The following is a 20,914-nucleotide window of genomic DNA, read 5'->3' on the forward strand; positions in this document are numbered from 1 at the left end:
GAATACCCTCTACCGAAGACTGTCCAGGGCCTCCGCCGGTTCCTGGGCATGGTCAACTTCTACAGACGTTTCCTACCACATGCGGCTGAATTGCAGGCGCCGTTGGTGAACGTCCTAGCCAATTCTAAGCTTAAGGGTTCTAAACCTGTCCCCTGGACTCCAGAATTGCAACGTGCTTTCCACGAATGCAAAGAAAGCCTAGCGCAAACCACTCAACTCGCTCATCCATTGCCAGATGCGCCTCTAGGTCTCTTTACCGATGCATCAAATACTCAAGTTGGAGCGTGTTTGCAACAGAAAGTTGGACACCATTGGCAGCCCCTAGCATTTTTCAGTAAGAAGCTTTAAGCGCGTCAAACAACGTGGCCGGCCTATTACAGGGAACTGTTAGCTGTGTACGAGGCTGTCCAGCATTTCCGCTATATACTGGAAGCACAACAATGCACCATATATACGGACCACAAGCCTCTGCTTTATGCATTTTCTCAACGCAGAGAAAAACTACCCCCAGCCCAACTAAATCAGCTGTCCTTCATATCCCAGTTCACAACTGATATTCAGCATATAAAGGGAGCAGATAACGTTGTCGCCGATACAATGTCTCGTGTTGAAGCCATCTCACTAGAAGATGACTACGCTGCGCTGGCTCGATCCCAAGCGGACGATGATGAACTCAAAGCCTTATTGCATGGTGGTACTTCGCTGACATTAGAAAAAGTAACCCTTCCGGGCACCACGACTACCATTGTATGCGATACATCAACAGGAAAACCTCGTCCGTTCCTGACACTTCCTTTTCGACGCAAGTTCTTCGACAAGCTCCATAACTTAAGCCACCCAGGTATTCGAGCCACCTCTCGCCTAGTCTCAGATAGATTTGTTTGGCCATCTATTCAGAAAGACACTCGTGCCTGGACTCGTGCTTGTTTGTCCTGTCAACGCAATAAAGTGACGAGGCATAATATATCTCCTTTGGGGAATTTCGGAGCACCCACAGGCCGTTTCAGCCACATTCACTTGGATATTGTTGGTCCACTGCCTGTCTGCGAAGGCTATAGTTATATCCTCACTGCTGTTGACAGATTTACTCGCTGGCCAGAGGCATGGCCGATGTGCAGCATCACTGCTGAAGAAACAGCCGATACGCTAATAAGTGGTTGGATCTCCCGATTCGGTCTCCCAACTCGTATAACTACTGACCAAGGAAGACAATTCGAGTCTATACTCTTTCGCAAACTTATGACACAATTTGGTACAACAAAAATCCGTACAACCAGCTACCACCCATCCGCTAACGGTATGGTGGAGCGTCTTCATAGACAGCTAAAAGCTTCTCTGATGTGTCATAGTGCAACGTGGATAAAAGCCTTACCCCTAGTGTTACTTGGCATGCGTGCGGTTCTAAAGGAAGATCTGAAAGCTTCCCCCGCCGAACTAGTTTTTGGGGAGCCTCTACGCCTCCCTGGGGAAATGGTTACTTCTTCGCCCAGTCCCCCTACTCCACTTGACCCTGCGGATTTTGTAAATCACCTAAGGAAGGTAATGGCCGAACTAAGACCTGTTCCTGCCTCCCGCCATAGTCAAGAGAAAATATTCGTCTTCAAAGACTTGGCAACTGCCTCCCATGTTTTCCTGAGAGTTGATCATGTGAAGCCTCCCTTGCAACCCCCATACTCTGGTCCTTACCCTGTAGTCAGCCGTAATGAGAAGACTTTGACGCTAATGATCGGAAACAAGGAAGTAGTAGTGAGTACAGACCGTGTTAAACCTGCATACATAGAAACAAACCTTGCTGTTCCTACCCGCACCAACACACCTGACACATCTGCTACCCCCATTTCATCCAGTCAACCTAGCACTTCTTTTACACCTGACTTACCTGATGCGTCATCACCACTCAGAAAGTACACAACACGATCAGGACGCAGAGTTCGCTTTGCCCGTCCATTCGATTTGTGAACTTTACTTCTCCGTGGGGGGGTGATGTGGCGGCATCAGGAAGAATGAACTCGCCCTACATACAGAACACACCCTTGTGCACGATGCAACATTGCATCAGGATATAGCTTGCTAAACTAGCGTCATTCGGCTGCGTGGAGTGAGCATGAGCATCTCGCCTGTTTGTGTCTTGTTGGTGTAATCAGTGTAACCTATCTCCTCACATGCAAAGGTGTACTAAAACTGTGTGTGGTGTAAATAAATCTTATTATCCATGAGGGCTGGTTTATTTATGAACGACGTGGAGCTGCCTACAACCAAGACACCATAATGTCCTCAACAATGGTCATCGCAGCTTCCTAATTCTTTCGAATTAATAATGATTCTGTGCAAACTGTCCAAACACTTGTAAAATATATTGCTCCATAGACTATGTTCAGAGGAGAGTTTTTGTTCCACTACACTTTCAACTTGCATGAACACATTATAAACTGCTCTTGAAGGATGAGTGAGGAAAGTGCTGTCAATGCTGTATTTATTTCTATAGTCTCTAATAAATGTGAGGATTGCAGTAAGTATTTCTTCTTTAGGCTTTCCATGAAGCAGGCTGATACATTTACGACATTTTGTGACCTTGGATACATTGTGTACTATATATCCTCCTAGATAATAAATCAAACACTCCTTAGAAGTGAAGCTTCCACGGTGTGAAGAATTATTTAATTTATTTTCCGGGTTGAACCGTGTTGTACTTGTACGCATATCACGTACAGTTTGCCGACGTTTCGAATACATTGCAGTATTCATTGTCAAGGCGACTGAAATACCCCTACTCGATCCGAGGTAATCAGTCTCCCAGGCAGAGTTACACTACTAGAGTGGCCTTGATCTTGGCCTTTTATATCCTAGCCTATCTGGCTGGCGTAAGCCCTGGCTGTCTCGCGAGGCTTCTGGAAAGTTTATGTCACAGCCAGGTAGTGGGGGCTTGCCCGCGCTGTTATGTAATGGGGTTGCGGCCCGTGTGTTTATGTTGTGGTCTGTATGTCTTAAGCTATGAATGATGGGCATCCAAGAATTACTGATTTTGTATCCTTCTTCTAAATTTATGTTATTCGGATGTTTCTTGATTTCGATAGCCTCGCGGATTTTTCTTTCCAGATTCCAAGGGATAGCTGCTAGGATCTTGGTCTTGTCAAATGATATTCCGTGCCTAGTTTCGTAGGAGTGCTTGGCTACTGCTGAAATATCTGTGTTTTGGTTCTTGGTGTGACGGATATGTTCTTTTAGGCGGGTGGAGATCAGACGTTTTGTCTCACCTACATAACAAGCTCCGCAGCTACATTCAATGTGATACACTCCAGGGGCCTGTAATTCTATTGTGTCTTTTACTGGTGGTAGATAACGGGCTAGCTTACGGTGAGGTTTATAGATAGTTTTTATGTTGTATTTGTCCAGTATCTTGCCGATCCTGTCTGTAGTGTTTTTAATGTATGGCAGTATCGCTGTTTTCTGGCGGGTCAGTTCTTCTTTCCCGTTGTTTTCTCCTGCGGCGGTCTTTTCTTTCTTCTCTTCTGATTTTTTAAGGACTCGTCGGATGTTACTGAGCGAGTAGCCATTTTTCCTAAGGGTTTCCGTGAGGTGTTCTTTTTCTTCCTCGAGGTGCTCTGCGTCAGATATCGCTATGGCCCTGTTTACTAGTGATGTTAGGACAGCCTGCTTTTGTGATGGGTGATGATGAGACGAGGCGTGTAGGTACCTGTCTGTGTGAGTGGGTTTCCTGTATACTGCGCGACTCAGCGTCCCATTGGGGTTACGTATTACTAGCACATCCAGGAACGGTAGTTTTCCGTCTACTTCTATTTCCATGGTGAACTGAATATTTACGTGTATGGAGTTGAGATGGTCGAGAAATAGCTGTAGGTTATTGCTCCCGTGAGGCCAGATTACAAAAGTGTCGTCTACAAAACGGAGAAAACATTTCGGTTTCAGGGCAGATGTAGCTAAGGCTTTCTGTTCGAAGTGTTCCATATACATGTTTGCTATTATTGGAGAGAGTGGCGACCCCATCGCGGCCCCTTCAGTCTGTTCGTAGAACTCCCCGTTGAAATAGAAGTAAGTGGCACTAAGGCATTCTTTAGCTAGTGTTGACAGGTCTTCTGAAAGTTTCTGATCTAATAGCGGAAATACTTCTGTTAGCTGCACCTTGATGAAAAGTGACGTGACGTCAAAGCTTACTAATAGGTCCGTACTTTCAATTGATTGGTCCTTAAGGAGCTGGATGAAATGTCGGGAGTCCTTCACGTAGGTTTCAGTGTTTCCTGTATGTGGCTGAAGTAGTCCAGCTAGGTAGCGGGCGATCTCGTGCGTGGGAGAGCCTATAGCGCTCACGATAGGTCGCAGAGGTATGCCTTCTTTGTGGATTTTAGGCAGGCCATACAATTTTGGAGGTATCGGGTCCGAGGATATCAGTTTCTTCTGTATTTCGGCTGGGATACTGGAATTTTTTACTAGTGTGTGGAGTTTGTTCTTAATGCGGTTGGTAGGGTTCCTAATTTTCCTGTATGTAGAATCGGTGAGTAATTGTTCTATTTTCCGAGTGTAGTCTGTGCGTGTCATTATCACCGTAGCGTTGCCTTTATCTGCGGGTAGGATAATTGTTTCCGTATCTTGACGTAGTGTTTTTAGGGCATGAATTTCTTCTTTAGTCAAATTGGATGGCGGCGGCTTTGCGGATCTCAGTAGACATGATACATCCTGTCTGATCTCCTCTGCAGATTCGGTAGGAAGGTGCCGGATTGCAATTTCTACTTTGCTGATTATTTCTTCTACCGGTATACTATTCGGAGCTACTGCGTAGTTGAGTCCTTTTCTCAAGACCGAGGTAGTGGGTTCACTGAGTGGCTTATCTGTGAGGTTTACTATTACATTCTTCTTCAGTGGAGCAGGTGGTTTCGGTTTCTGTTTTTGTAAGAGGCGGTTGAATTTCTTGTTTTGCTTGGCAGTGGCTAGTTCCAGTGTACGCTGGGATTGTGTGTTGCTAATGCTGTCTAACGTGGTCCAATCATTGAGCGACAGAGTCCTGGCAAGTTGCAGGTGGAGATGAAATAATTTATTGTTGAGGTAGTCCAGAGTCTGTCTTGTGTCACTGATCCGTTCTCTGAGGAGTTTTATGCTGGTTTCGTGAAGAATACGGTCAGTCCGTCGGTTCTTGGTGTGATATTTCAGTCTCACACATGCTGGTATAATGCTGTTGTCCCTGCAGCGTTTCAGAAAGGCGAGTCGAGCCAGGTAGTTACTCATTTTCTTCCGAAGGTTGTCGAACTGCCTAGTAGCTTTGAGAATATCCTCCCCGTAAAGGTTTCGTATCTTAGAAGTGAAGCTTCCACGGTGTGAAGAATTATTTAATTTATTTTCCGGGTTGAACCGTGTTGTACTTGTACGCATATCACGTACAGTTTGCCTTAGCAAGACTGTAGCTATCACTGTTAAGTAGACTTAAATTGTTCTCCCAGTCCAGTAAGAGGTCATCCATGTTCTCAGTAAAGTCTAGTGCTTGCCTTATCTTATTTTGTGCTTTTTCTGCTACAGCCTTATTTGTCTCTTCTATCCTGTTAGCCAGTGTTCTCATTTGATTGACAAATGATGTCAATGTCAGTTCAAATTTGGGCTCACAATTATTACCTGATGACAGGGCAAATTTTGTTGGGATATAAATGGACTGCAATATGTGCAAATTCAGAAAATCTATTGTTGAAGGTTGGTCATCACAACTTAATAAGCATAGTATACCAAAGTGCCATTCTAGTGAATCTTTGGCTGTGAGCACCTGTCGGATTCTATTATTCCATAAATACTCGGACACCTATATGGTGCTCTCAATTGTTACTCTTAGGGATTCAAATGTCTTTCTGAAGCAAAAGTATTATTCTTCCCACTGGGGTTATCTCTCCATTTTATTAAGGTTTGATGCCCTATTGAATCTTTATAAAGAGCCCCTGCTGGTGTAGAAGTACTTAATACTTCTATTAGGCTAGTTAATTCCCTAGTGAAAGTTTCTGTCAGTTCAATGTCTTCAAAACTGTCAGAGTTCAATTGTCTAAAAAAATTCATGCCATTTGCAACAGAATTACTAAATAACTGAAAAGCAAGTCTCACGTTCATGTGCTGAAATGAAATGGAGTCTATGTGCAGATGTTAAGTTGTGGAAAACTTTCAAACCTGCAAATTTATGGCAGTTATCCATTTCAAAAACCTTTCGATAGAATTTAAAGTCCACAACTTCATTATTGTAATAGACTTGTCTTTTGCCGTGGGAATTCTTTCTGATGCCCTTTATACATACAGCCATCTGAGAAGGCCCAAAGTCTCCTACTAGAATCAAAGGGATTAGAAATACAGCACATGACCGTCCCTTCTTTTTCATTTATTCCCAAATATTTCCACACATTTTTATTAGGCTGACTTCTGTCTCAGGTAAAACCAATAATTCTGGCACCAATTTGCTCCAGTTGTAAGACCACCTGGATTAAAATCTGTGACAAAATATCACCAGGTGTGGAATTTCGGCTTGCATACACAGCAATCGGTTGAACCCAATTATGCAATAGGAGCATAAACACGAACACTAACGCATGATTTGAGAGTTTATTTTCCCTGCGTTCTTGGGTGTGTTCTCCTAAATTTACGAATCTGTCAACTTTTAACGAGTTGGTATCAAACTGAACCTCCTCTCTTAGTTTTACTTCGTCAAATATGAAAATTCCCGTGTGATTGTTTTCATCCTTCTCATCCAGAAATAGTTTACAATAGCACTAATGGCATGGGTGTTCACACCATAAGGGCACTTAAGACCTTTAACTAATTTTCGCAGATGAGCCTCCGAAGGAAAGGAAAGCATGCCTTAAACAGTGTATATAGCCCTTAGGTGATTTAATTCTAAATAAAAGACTATCTAAAAGGAATTCATTGTCATATCTCAACCCGTTCTTATTTCTTAGCTGACATTTTTTTAGCATAGTGTCAATAATCACCTTTTGCTTTCTGCTTAATATCGGCTCACTTAATAATTTGACTGTAATTTGGAATCTCTTACTTGTTTTCCTAGCAACAAAATCTTAGCATTAGCTATTTTCAATTTATTGCGAAAGTCATTATATCACGTCCCTGTCTCTTTAGTTTGTTTGTAAGTGAACTTATTGTCTTTTAGCTGTGTCTGAAACTATTTCATTTCTTTTAGCACTCTCAGGAAAAGCATCAAAATTTAATTCGCGGTGAGGCCTGTGTGATTTGTTTCTTGAACTTTCCTCCGTCTTTTATGGGGTGATTTTCGTTTGTTTGTTTGTTTCGTGAGATATTATAGCAAATTGGGGAATATATGTGGGACAACGCCAGTTTTCAGATTCCATCTATCTGTAGGAAAATTTCGACCTCTTCGCCTTGTATTACAAATGAATCTGATTTAACTGTAAATTCATCAGAAAATGTGAATCGCACACAGAGCACTTATTAGAAATCTTTTTGTCTTTTCTGGGATCACCTTTTCCCATTTTGAAAATTCTGCTTCATTTTTAGGTGGTTTGAAGAAGTGTTTACCTTTCATAGTTTTATAGCCAGACTTACAGCCTGGAATGAAGCAAGTAATTTTTCCTCAGTATGTTTGTAAGTTTTACAAGCTCAGTACTATGTTTACACTAAATAAATTAATACCATCACCAAATCACACTCTTTTCACCTTCACTTAACAATAATGCATGACACTTAAGTTTTTGCCTCTACAGAACAATACTACTGAACATAAACATCTTACAACTATAGATACCAACCTTCAGATAGTAATGGTGCTGCCCCTAGCGGATGATTCATCACAGTCCCTATATTAGCCAACAGGGAACAACTTAAGAGCTCACACTTTCTCTTCTACTCGTTATGCTTTAGCCTTGGCAGTACAGGATAGAGGAGAGATTAATTTAATATACAAGGGATTGAAAAACCCTACAACCTGTTTTCCAGTCTTTGACCGGGTCAGGGATGTAAGACTTGTTTCTCTTGTGGCAATATGAGCTCTGTAACATTGTTCTGCTGGGAAGGTGGGATTCTGAATAGGTGTAAGGTGGACGTATTCACATGGATAAAGTGCATCATCGAAAAGGTAACCATTAGCTTATCTCTCTTCTCGAGACTCGCTCTCAGACGAGATCCGTGAAATATAGTGCTATCTTGCTGACGCTTCTCATGAAGTTCGAATCGCTTAGAGTTTGCACGTTTAGAGAGAAATAAACTTTACTGTTTCTAAATATCTCTCCATTTACACCTCCGGGAGAATGTATTCTCACATGAGTGTAGTCCAGCGCACCCAATACACCACGGAACCTAGCTATTCTGTGAAGGGGTATGATGCGCATAGGTATCACCCGGGTATCACTATAGAATTTGTCATTAAGTGGAGCATAGCGGTTGCTTTTACACGTATCAGGTGAGGAATCTCTGGCAAATTAAGAAATACCGTCGTTATTTGAGAAATATGAAAACATACTTAAGGCTTGTAGACAGGACTGGTTTATGTCGTATTCCGCTGCTGATGCCGTCTTTTGTTACTTTCTTGAGGTCCAGGGCTAGCACCGAGGAATGCGAGTGCTATGTCTGTGGATCCTCATTATCCCTGTCCATTCGCTGCTGGTGCCGTCTTTCGTTACTTTCTTCAGGTCCAGGGCTAGCACCGTGGAATGGGAGTGCTATGTCTGTGGATCCTCATTATCTTTGTCAATATGACTAGAGTGGTCAGTTCAAACAGCAAAATGGAGGTCAACAGAAATATAGCATGATACCTGGACCAATAAATATTTTTATTTCTGTTCGAACGAAAGTAGCTCGATCCCTGGACCAATAAATCACCAGTCCACTGAATTTTTTTTATGTACATTAGCCATACCATTTTGTCGTCTATTAAATATTGCATATCGCGATACAATTCATGAAATGATGTCATTAACACTGAAGCAATGAAACGAATGCAAAGAACTTCAGAGAACACAGATATAACACACGAAATTGTTGAAAGTGTAAGACAAAAGACATACGTGTGTCACTGTGAGCGCAACACCAAATGTACTTGTAAAGTGGTAAAGTACGTATACATAATATTCTCCAAAATTGAAACATTCCTTAATTTGCCAGAGATTTTTCGCTTGATGTGTGTGGGAGCAATTGTTGTGTTCCATTTGTGACAAATTTTATAGTGATGTTTGGGTGATGCCAATGCGCACTATACCCCGTGTGGGTGGGGGTGGAAGAATAACACACACAGTATCTCCTGCCTGTCGTAAGAGGAGAATAATAGGAGCCCAATGTGTTCTGAACATTGGAGCTTGGGTTGGCGACTACAGGGAACTTATCCCCCTGTGGGTGGGGGCTGTAGAATAACACCCACGGTATCCCCTGCCTGTCGTAAGAGGCGACTAAAAGGGGCCCCAGTGGCTCTGAATTTTGGTGCGTGGGTTGGCGACCACGAGGCCTTTAGCTGAGTCCTGTTATTGCTTCCACTTACTTGTGCAGGGCTCCTCACTTTCACCCCCTGTGGGTGGGGGCGGTAGAATAACACCCACGGTATCCCCTGCCTGTCGTAAGAGGCGACTAAATGGGGCCCCAGGGGCTCTGAACTTTGGAGCGTGGGTTGGCGACCACGAGGCCTTGGGCTGAGTCCTGTCATTGCTTCCACTTGCTTGTGCCAGGCTCCTCACTTTGATCTGTCCTATCCGACCTCTCTTGGTCAACTCTTGTTCTTTTCCGACCCCGACGCTATTAGGTTTGCGAGGGCTAGGGAGTCTTTCATTTTCACGCCCTTCGTGGCCCTTGTCTTTCTTTGGCCGATACCTTCATTTTTCGAAGTGTCGGACCCCTTCCATTTTTTCTCTCTGATTAGTGTTATATAGAGGATGGTTGCCTAGTTGTACTTCCTCTTAAAACAATAATCACCACCACCACCTCAGGGATGTAATGAATGAAACATATATAGGCTGTTATTACAGTGGGGTTGCCACTCCCGAGGTGATTTATTAATGAGTGATAAATGCTATTAAATGAGAATGGAGAGTGTTGCTGGAATGAAAGATGACAGGGAAAACCGGAGTACCCGGAGAAAAACCTGTCCCGCCTCCGTTTTGTCCAGCACAAATCTCACATGGAGAGACCGGGATTGGAACCACAGTATCCAGCGGTGAGAGGCCGACGAGCTGCCGTCTGAGCCACGGAAACAGACATACAAGGGATTATATCTTGAAAATTTATTTTCAAGTAGAAGCAATAAATTATTGTAGTCTGGAGATAGATAATTGTCTGAATTCGCTCTTATATGGCATAATGTGCGAGTTCACTCATCACATCAGATTTTTGTTGTTATTAATTCAATGGCAAGAAGGAACACCAGATACATAGTTTCAGATTAACTTTTGTGCTGAAAGTTTATGCAGTACTCAACTATTTCAACACTGTATACAGTACAGCCATGTGTGTTGTTGGCTACAAATTTCTTACCTTAAGTGTACTGTTCTCATAACTGCCTTCTCCTTTTCTTGTTTAGTACCAAGTTCTTCAAGTTCAGCTTCTAGGTCTTGAATCTCTTTTGTCTGTTTTGCCTGTAATCTTCTGTTTCAAATAAAAGTAAGTATTTAAACAGACACTTATTTCACATGCTTTGGAATAACTAACCAACTAACTAAATACTTTTTCACCCTGTGAAATGAAATAGCGTATGGCTTTTAGTACCGGGAGTGTCCGAGGACATGTTCGGCTCACCAGGTACAGGTCTTTTGAATTGACCCCCGTGGGCGACCTACACATCGTGATGAGGATGAAATGATGATGAAGACGACACATACACCCAGCCCCCGTGCCAGCGAAATTAACCAATTATGGTTAAAATTCCCGACCCTGCCAGGAATCAAACCCGGGACCCCTGTGACCAAAGGCCAGCACGCTAACCATTTAGCAATGGAGCCGGACTTTCACCCAGTGGATTACAAGCTTTAAGAGTGCAAGACAACCATTGGATGCAAGCTGAGACTGTCATTGCTTCCACTTACTTTGGTCATGCCTTACCCTTCAACTTCCCTTCCTATTTCAATTATTAAAGTTATAGGGCCTAATAATATTGTCTTACTCCATTTAAAACAACCATTCATAAATTTTCATAATTTAACTTGCTTATGAACGCTCTACCCTTGTCTGTATGAATGAAGCACTTCATTGAGCCTGTTCTAATAGCTAGCATTGTGGCTACTTTAGTCTCCATTCCTCTAATCTTGAGTCTTGCATCATCTCCTAGAACTATTTATATTTCTTTTACAATCTATACCTACACATTTATTTACCTTGTTACCCATTGACTACCATGCAAATTGATTCATATGCATAGTTTCATTCAAAGTATTTTTGCTAACTTGTTCTTATCTATTCCAATTACAGTATTATTCTGCTACCATTGCTCCCACCTGTTCATATATTTTATATATCTGTTACCTCCAACATACATATATCTTCATTAAAGACTGCTATGCTTTTCAGTGTGCAGTCTGATAGCCTCTGTGAATTAACTAAATGCCTCATCAATCATTATTGATCTGCATTAAGGACTGTCACCTAGGTGGCAGATTCCCTATCAGTTGTTTACCTAGCATTTTCTTGAATGATTTCAAAGAATGTGGTAATTTATTGAACATTTCCCTTAATAAATTATTTTAATTCCTCACCTATAAAGGAATATTTGCCCCAATTTATCTTCATATTATGATCTTTCCTAGTTTTAAAACTCCACTCAAGCTTATTTGTGTACTAACAATATTCCAGGCCATCTCTCCACTGACAGCTCAGAACATACCGCTTAGTCAAGGAGTTCATCTCATACCAGGTAATCTTGGTGAAGGTCCCATATACTGAGACCATAATCTAATTGGAGACTTACACACTCTTTCCCTTACATTCTTCCAACAACCATTAAATACCTTCATAACCATATGAAGAGATCTGTAACCTATATTTACAACCTTGTTATTAATGTGATTACCCCAATGAAGATATTTTCTTATATTAACACCTAGGTACTTACAATGATCCACAAGAGGTTCTTTTACCCCATCAATATCTATATACATAAAACAAGAGTTTTGTCTGTACATTGCTCAGAATTTAGAAACAATTGTATTTCTGTATCGGTCGTGTACACAGTAACAAGGAAATGCACTTTTTCATTTTCTGTACTGTCTGTATGTATGTACATCACGAGAAAACGGCTGAAGAGAATTTAATGAAAATTGGTATGTAAAGTCGGGGAATAAATCGCTACAATCTAGGATATAAATTATTTTATTCACGCTGAGTGAAATGGTACTTTAGGGGAGGGCCGTAAATTGAATCCTCAAATATTTATGTTATTAGTGGTCCTATCGATAAATACTACATAACTAAAGTTATAAAAAATTAAATTTCTGATCATTTATGTCTTATACCTTTTTACCATACTGGCTATTATAACAAAGGTATTCATGAATTTGGATTTTTGTTGCTAAGCCCATATTAGCGCCGAATCGCGAGAAAATCGGTAAACAGATTTTAATGAAAATCGGAATGTAAAATCGGGGAATAAGGAACTACACACTGGTTCATCTTAGCATTCCAGCTATTCAATCTCTACTCTAAGGCACTGATTAGAATTATTATTATTAAGCATGTTTTCATTCCTCCACTGAAGGGGAGGTGGGCAACCTAGAAGGTAACGTCTTCTCTCTGGCCAAGGCACTGATTAAAATGAGCAGTGTGCTCATTTAATGGAATAATGGCAAAAGATTATTCGCGGCTGTCTGTAGCCTGATTATTTCAGCACTGGAACTTAGGACTGTTAGATTGGCAGCGTAGTACTGTTCGTTAAGTGAGAAAATGTGCGGTTTTTAATTTGATCGTGTATTTTGTATAACTTTCTTTCTTTCTTAACCTGTTTACCCTCCAGGGTCGGTTTTTCCCTCGGACTCAGCGAGGGATTCCACCTCTTCTGCCTCAAGGGCAGTGACCTGGAGCATAAGACTTTGGGTCAGGGGGATAAAACTGGGAAGGATTACCAGTACCTCACCTAGGCTGCCTCACCTGCTATGCTGAACAGGGGCCTTGTGGAAGGATGGGAAGATTGACAGGGACAGGCAAGGAAGAGGGAAGGAGGCAGCCGTGGCCTTAAGTTAGGTACCATCCCATCATTTGCCTGGAGGAGAAGTAGGAAACCACGGAAAACCACTTCGAGGATGGCTGAGGTGGGAATCGATCCCACCACTACTCAGTTGAATAGAATAGGTTTATTTATCATCAACAGGTTATTTTTCCCAATTAAAGATGATTCAATAAAACATAATATACAACAAATGCACATTAAATAAATAACACTAATTTCCTAAAACAATAACCAAGGTCAGACTAAGTCTAGAGACCTTTATATATGCATATTTACAACACCTTAAATAAATAAAATAAATAAATAATTAAAACTAAATCTCCTTAAATAATTGATATTATTAAACTACATCAAGTAACATTTACATATTTACATATCTTACAGATAGGGCCTTACATTCATGAGGTCATTAGGGCATATCTCATTTTAGACAGGGGTGAGTGAACGATGTCCACTGATTCACCCACCTCATTCAGTGATGTTAGTGCCCTCACAAGCCATGAGTTAGCCCGAGCCACAGTTCTCACTTTAGGCAGATGAAAAATATACCTTTGCCTAGTATTGCGATGAGGAACATGTAATGGAATCAGCTCCAGTAATGTTGAGCAGACCACTCTATTCGTCAGACACTTATGAAAAAAAGAGGGCATTGGCACATCTGCAGCGTGAGTGCAATGTCCTCATGCTCATAGTCTCACAAAAAGACTCATAATCAGACGAAGAGAGAGAAATACCCAAACCCTTGTAGCTTATCCATTTCATGAACCTTATTTGGACTCTTTCCAAGTTTTGTATTAAATACTGCTGAGAAGGTAGCCACACCTCGCAACAGTATTCTAACGATGGCCTGATTAGAGTGCAAAACAAAGTTATTAGAGTTCTAGGAGAAACAAATTCGGCACAGTTTCTTTTCAGAGAGCCAAGTAATTTAAACACTTTCCTAGAAATCTTGTCTAAATGTTTATCGAAGGAAAGACCGTAGCAGTTTGAAAGTGTCACACCAAGATCATTTATTTCATTCACACGAGCTATTTGGAAATTGCATAAATGGTAAGGGTAATTTACTGGTTCCAACTTACGTGAAAATGTAATTGCGTTGCATTTTGAAGTATGCAAACCAAGTAGCCACCTTTTACATCAGATACTTAGGAGGTTTAAGTCAGACTGTAGCAACTTGCAGTCCAACTCACTATTGACCACCTTAAAGATTTTTAGATCATCAGTATAGAGAAGGCAATTACTGTGTTGTATAACTGATGTTATATCATTTATAAATATGACAGAGAAAAGAGGGGCCCAGTAAAGAGCTTTGGGGGACACCTGAAGTAGGGTGGTACGGCTTTGACATAATACCATCAGCTTTTACTATGCAAACCCTATTAGTGATATAGCTTCTAATCCACTCCAAAACACTTCCTTCTATCCCATATGCTGACAATTTGATGAGTAGAGCATCATGTTGAACTGAATCAAATGCTTTGGAGAAGTCCGTGTAAACAACATCCACTTGTTGCCTCCTATCCAGAGATTCTGAAATGAAACTGATATACACCACCATATTGGACACGGTAGAGCATTTCTGTACAAAACCATACTGCGCTATATTAATATACTGTGAAACTGAACTGTACAATCTCTTATAAACGATCTTCTCTGCCACTTTTGAAATCAGGAACAATAACACAACAGGCCTATAGTTATCAAACACCAGTTTGTCTCCTTTCTTGAACACTGGTATGACGTAACATTTCTTCCACTCACATGGAAAATACCCTGATGAGAATGACATATTTATTATGATATTAAGTGGCCTACCTAGCTCAGATGCACATTCTTTCAATACTATTGCGGGTATGTCATCTGGACCACATGATTTGGAGGTATCCAAAGATGCAAGAATTGAAGATACCTCTGCTGAAGAGGTCACTATTGAAGTTAGGCCTATATCACACAAAGCAGGTGAGTGATACTTTTCAAAGGTATCTGCAAAACTGTCCAAGATGCTCCTCTTATCCTGTAATTCTTTCCCGTCTGAAGCATAGTAGATGGCAGGCGAGATGACCTCCGTTTGTTGTTTACAAAATCCCAGAAACACGTCGGGTTGGCAGCTAATTTTGATTCCATCGAAGTTATATAGTTTCTGTATTCTTTTAGCTGAAGACTCTTAAATTCACGGCGTATGGTCGAAAATTGCACATAATCACTACCAAGGCCCATTTTTTAAAAATTTCCTTCTTGCCCTCTCCTTTTCTGTACCTATTACCTCAGAGTCGTACCAGCATGGGTACTTCCGCATGCTAACTATCCGGGATGGTACAGAGTCTTTTATTACAGCGCGAAGGAAGTCGTAGAAAAGGGTTAATGCCTCATTGATGGAGGGGGAGTCCTCGATTAAATTCCAGGTACACAACGAAAGGAGATCTTTCATTTGAGGAAAAACGGCCTTAGTCCATGTGAACATAAACTTCCTCTGCGGTACGGGACGCATAACTCATGGTAAGGATAAAGTGAATTCTACAGCTCGATGGTCGGATGTAATTACCTTTTCCATCTCAAAGCAGTCCAAGTGTCCACAGTATTGATCCGAGATTAGAACAAGGTCCAGGAAGTTCTCGTTTCTTGTTGGGAAGTGACACATTTGCTTGAGTCTGAATTCACTGACGATTTCAAGAAGTAAGAAGATTTCTGCACATCTTTGTTTTATGACGGGACCGGGATTCCAAGCCAAATGCCTGATGTTAAAGTCTCCACAAACTACAAGGATATCCTGCGGGTTTAAAACAGCTGTGACATTGACCAGTGTTACTCGAAGATTACTCATCCTAGCAGTCACTTTGTCCGGTGGCAGGTAGCAGCACACTACAAACGCAGACCTTTCTGATGTTAGGGTGGCCTTGACCACGAGACACTCCTAGTCTCCGCCAGCTATGGCCGGGAAACTCGCCTTAGAGCAGATTTCACAGCAATCATAATCCCTCCCCCTTTCACTTTGCTACTATGGACCTGATGTCTGTCTTGACGAAACACACAGTAATCAGTAGACAACAGTTCATCATCACCAACAGAATCATTTAACCAATTTTCAACTATGCAAATGCAATCTTCGCAGGCGTCACTGAAAGCGAAGTTAAAGTCCGTCAAAGAATTACACATGTTTCCTACATTTTGGTAGAAGAAATTCACACCGCTGTAATGCTGGAGTCCTGGGTTCAGATGTATGTTGCCGGACAAAGCCAATAGAAGCAGACAAATCGCTGAACCAGATATCGCAAAGCGTCTTCCCAATGGTTTTCATATTTCATGTCAAAATCTAGCATATTCTCGTCCCGGAGGCAAACTTGAATGGACATGATACTGCATTTGAACATTACTAATATACAAAAGACACGGAGTGATACCGACACACGACTACTCCTGGACGCCCGTTCCAGCCCTCGTACCATTTTTCAAATTTCGTTGCAGAGCCGGGAATCAAACCCGGGCCTCCAGGTGTGGCAGCTAATCATGCTAACCTCTACACCATAGAGGCGGACTTGTATGATAACATTGCTTTTAATCGCGACATCCTACTGACGTCATCGTAATGTCCTATGTTGACTTCAGTTGAGAAAACCACACAGTCTTTCTGAGAATTGCGTGTTGAAGCACGGGTACATCAGGTAGTAGTAATTAAAATTGGGAGGACTTCTCATCTTGGTGAAACTTACAAACTTTTAATGATGTTTCATTCAGTTTACCATCATACCACTGTCTTCTGTCCATCTCATAACATTGTTGAGGTCATTTTGCACTCGCTCACAATCCTGTAACTTATTACTAATGTATACAGTACAACATAGTGCTTTCCAAACCTTTTCTGTGGCAACACTTTAATGAACTTTTAAATGTCCTACGACATCCTACCCCTCAAATGAGTATCTCACACATTAATAGGCTACTTATGCACCCTTCATTAGATGAATAAAATAAACATACTTATTTCCAGCATTATTAACATTTTATGTTCTCCGATGAAGATCTATTCTTATACACTGAGTTGCCAAAAGTCACGGGAAAGGGTGTCCCATTAGAAAATGTGCAGTAGACAATCCCTGAACACTGCGGTTAGCTGCGGCATAGCTGAACATTCTGTCACAGGCACCATTGTCATGAAGATGGCAACACGTCGCGAGTTAACCGACTTTGAACGGAGGATGTCAATAGCATACTGCTCATGGGTCATAGCATTGCGGAGATTACATGCGAATTCGGGTTTCTGAGGTCGACAGTGTCAGGGGTGGGTCTTCAATATCATAGAGAGAATGTTACCACCTGCGTTAAACCGCCGCACGGGAAGACCACAGGTGTTTAACGAATGGACATCACGTCGCCTCCGCAGAACCATACTGGACGCTCGACGGGTTACTATGAATCAGATCACCGCCCAATTGAATGTTGGGAATCAGGAACCCATTTCTACCTGAATTGTAAGGAGGCAACTGCACCACTTAGGTTTCACCAGCCAACAACCAACTCGTTTCCCTTTACTGCTGACACCTCAGTACAGAGCTCAACAACGTGCATGGGCCTACAAACATCGGCAATGGACCATGGAACAGTGGTGGCGTGTGGTATGGTCCGATGAGTTCCAGTTCCAGTTGTTTCGAGCCGATAGGCGTGTGAGAGTGTGGCATACGAAGCTATGGATCCTGCGTGTCAACAAGGTTGTGACATTTGCCGTTTTGAGAGCTCGCGGAGGAGCAACTCGTTATTAACCCTCACTTGACCCTGGGACCTGTGACGTTTGTTATATCTCTGTGGGTGGAATGCTTTGTCACCAATTTACTCCCCGCACCCAGTACCTTCCTACAGTCTCGCCAGTCACACTGTGGGGAGAAGACGGGCATGTGCGGTTGCTTGGTAGGCGAGTATTTAGATACCCGTGGTCTGTGGGACCACACAAGATCAGTTACGTAACATTCTTTATATTTTACTTATTTTATTCTTTTTTTATTCTTAGTGAAACGTGATATAATGGTCCATTACAAACCTGGTCCAAGCTGGATAAATGTATGATCTACGGATTTTGAGAATGTTGTTGCTGATTGGCTGCAAGCGAATGGAGAAATCGAACAAAATGTGTCGGACTCCGAAGAACAGATCCATGTGCAACATGCTTCAGAAGAAGAGTTTTCAGACCAAGATGATGCCGATTACATACCCAGTGATCATGAAACGGCTACTGAGGTAAGTGTTTCAGAAAATGAAGGCACAGAGGCTGAAGATAGTGATGTGGCAAGTGAAGAACGTAACCCAAGGGGACAGTGTTTCTATTATGGTAAGAATAGATTCAAGTGGGCTCAAGCTGAACCAACTAGATATGTTAGGACGCCGTCGCATAATATTTTGAGACTGCTGACTATTTGAAGTTCAGCTCGGCGTGAAAAACTACTCAGTCCAAAAGAAGCTTTTGACCTGATTTTTGATGTGCTTATGCTTTCAATCATTACGGCAGCGACAAATAGAAAGCTCGACTTGATGCAACAAAAATTTCATAGCGATCATAAAGGTGATATGAGTAAAGTACGACCTCTCACTTCGATAGAACTTATGGCTTTTCTTGGTCTTCTAATTTTTAGCTCTGCTTTCAAATCAAACCATGAAAGCATTCTGTCCTTATTTGCCACGGATGGCACGGGCAGAAAGGTATTCAGAATGACGTTATCAGCAAAGAGATTTTATTTACTGCTGTTGGTTTTGTGATTTGATGACTTTTAGACTCTTCACTTGCATAAACAAGCAGATCCAGGTTGTGCTATATCTGAAATTTTGAACTTGTTTAACGAAAGCTCTCAGAACCATTACTCTATAGGAGCAAATGCCATAGTTGACGAAATGCTCATTGCCTTACATGGACGCGGTAAGTTAAAAATGTTTATACCCAATAAAACCGGCCAAATATGGCTTGAAACTTCAGTGCCTATCAGATGCTAAGACTTAATACATGCTCATTGCCTACTTGTACATTGGGAAGGGTTCTGATGAGATGACTCTTTCTAATGATGAATAGAAGTATCCTGCTCCAACTCAAGTGGCTCTTCTATTATGCAATCCCATTTACAATTCAAATCGAAATGTCACTTTGGACAATTGGTACTGTTCAATGGAGGTACTAAAATCTGAAGGGCTCACTGTCCTTGGCACGTTGCAGAAAAAACAAGGAGGAAATTCCCAAGGATTATTTGCCTGACAATAAGAGACCTGTGGGATCTTCTGTCTTCGGTTTTACCAAAGAAGCGACGCTAGTAAGTCATGTACCAAAAAAGAACCGAGCTGTCATTCTACTCTCATCTATGCATCATCATAAGGACATAGATCCTGTTACTGAGTAGCCTATTATGATTAAGGACTATAACAACACCAAGGGAGGAGTTGACTCAGTAGACCAGAAAACATTTACATACAGCAGTAATCGATGCACAAGAAGATGGCCGATGGCTGTGTGGTACCAAGTGTTGGACATTAGTGCTGTCAGTGGTTTTGTGATACAGCAAAGCCAAGCAGGAATGAAAAAGATGTCATGCCTTGACTTTCTGAAGCATTTAGCTAGAGACTTATGCGAGCTACACTTGAAAGAGAGAATGTACAACAAATCGCTGGCGAGAGAAACGTGCCTAACCATTGCCCGTAATCTAAAACTAAATCTAGATCCCGACAATGAAGCATCAGAGGAAAAAATGGATCGCAACAAACGTAAATGTTGCTCAGTGTGTCCAGCGAAGAAGAGTACAAAAACCGCTTACCTCTGTTACAAATGTAAGCTACCAATCTGCTTAGCACCCAGCAATGGCTACTAGTTTGCAATGGCTGCGTCAGTGAAAAGAATTAGGACATAACTAACCCTTTGCAGGATTCTTTTCTTTGTGTCTGATATAATTATGAATTTTACTGTCATTTATATCATACATTTTTGTGTTAAAATGCATTACTTTAAGTTACCAAACATGAAAGACGGTATTTTTTCTAAAGCAAAGACTGAAACCTCACAATTTTAGTAGTATTTTGATTTCTGTGCCTCCATCAAGATCATGAGGCACCACCTCTACAGCTAATTTTGAATGTTCTTTTATTAATACACATGTACATAAAATTGATATGTTTTACCGTGTTCTTAGCGGCAGCCTGTAAATACAGGAGGTCTTTTCAAAATAAATGGAAATTATATAATGTATAGTTTTAAAAATCTTGTTTGATATTGCAATAATGTGGATGTATTAACAATGTTATTTAAATCAATAAAGGAAACAATATCATTTTCGAATTACATATTTTTTATTTTCGTGGTCCATGGGACCACACGAGGTTACTACTGTGAGTATTTTCCGTGAGGTCAATCAAGGGTTAACATCACATTCAGTGTCTTCCCATGACTTTTAGCTTCTCAGTCTATATTGTAATAACACTATCAATGAAAGACTAGAACTGCACAGTGCACTTGCATTCTGTTGTAGCTCTTAACACTCTTTTAAATGACACTGTGGTTGGTATTCCTCTGATGTTGTGCAGTAAACGGTTCCAGTGTTGTGTGGCAGACACAGAAAATGAGTTATTGTATGTGGCAGTTTGTCGGGGACGAATGACAAGCAGGTTTGATGTTTGATCCCTTCTGTCTCTTGTCATGAACATTAAAAAGTAATAGAAACGTGAAGAAAGGTAAGATGGGGAAAGATTTAGTAAGAACTTGGTGGAGGAGAGATAAAATATGATGGTTCTAATAAACATGGAGTC

The sequence above is a fragment of the Anabrus simplex genome, chromosome 3 (genome assembly GCF_040414725.1).
Source record: "Anabrus simplex isolate iqAnaSimp1 chromosome 3, ASM4041472v1, whole genome shotgun sequence".
NCBI lineage: Eukaryota > Metazoa > Arthropoda > Insecta > Orthoptera > Tettigoniidae > Anabrus > Anabrus simplex.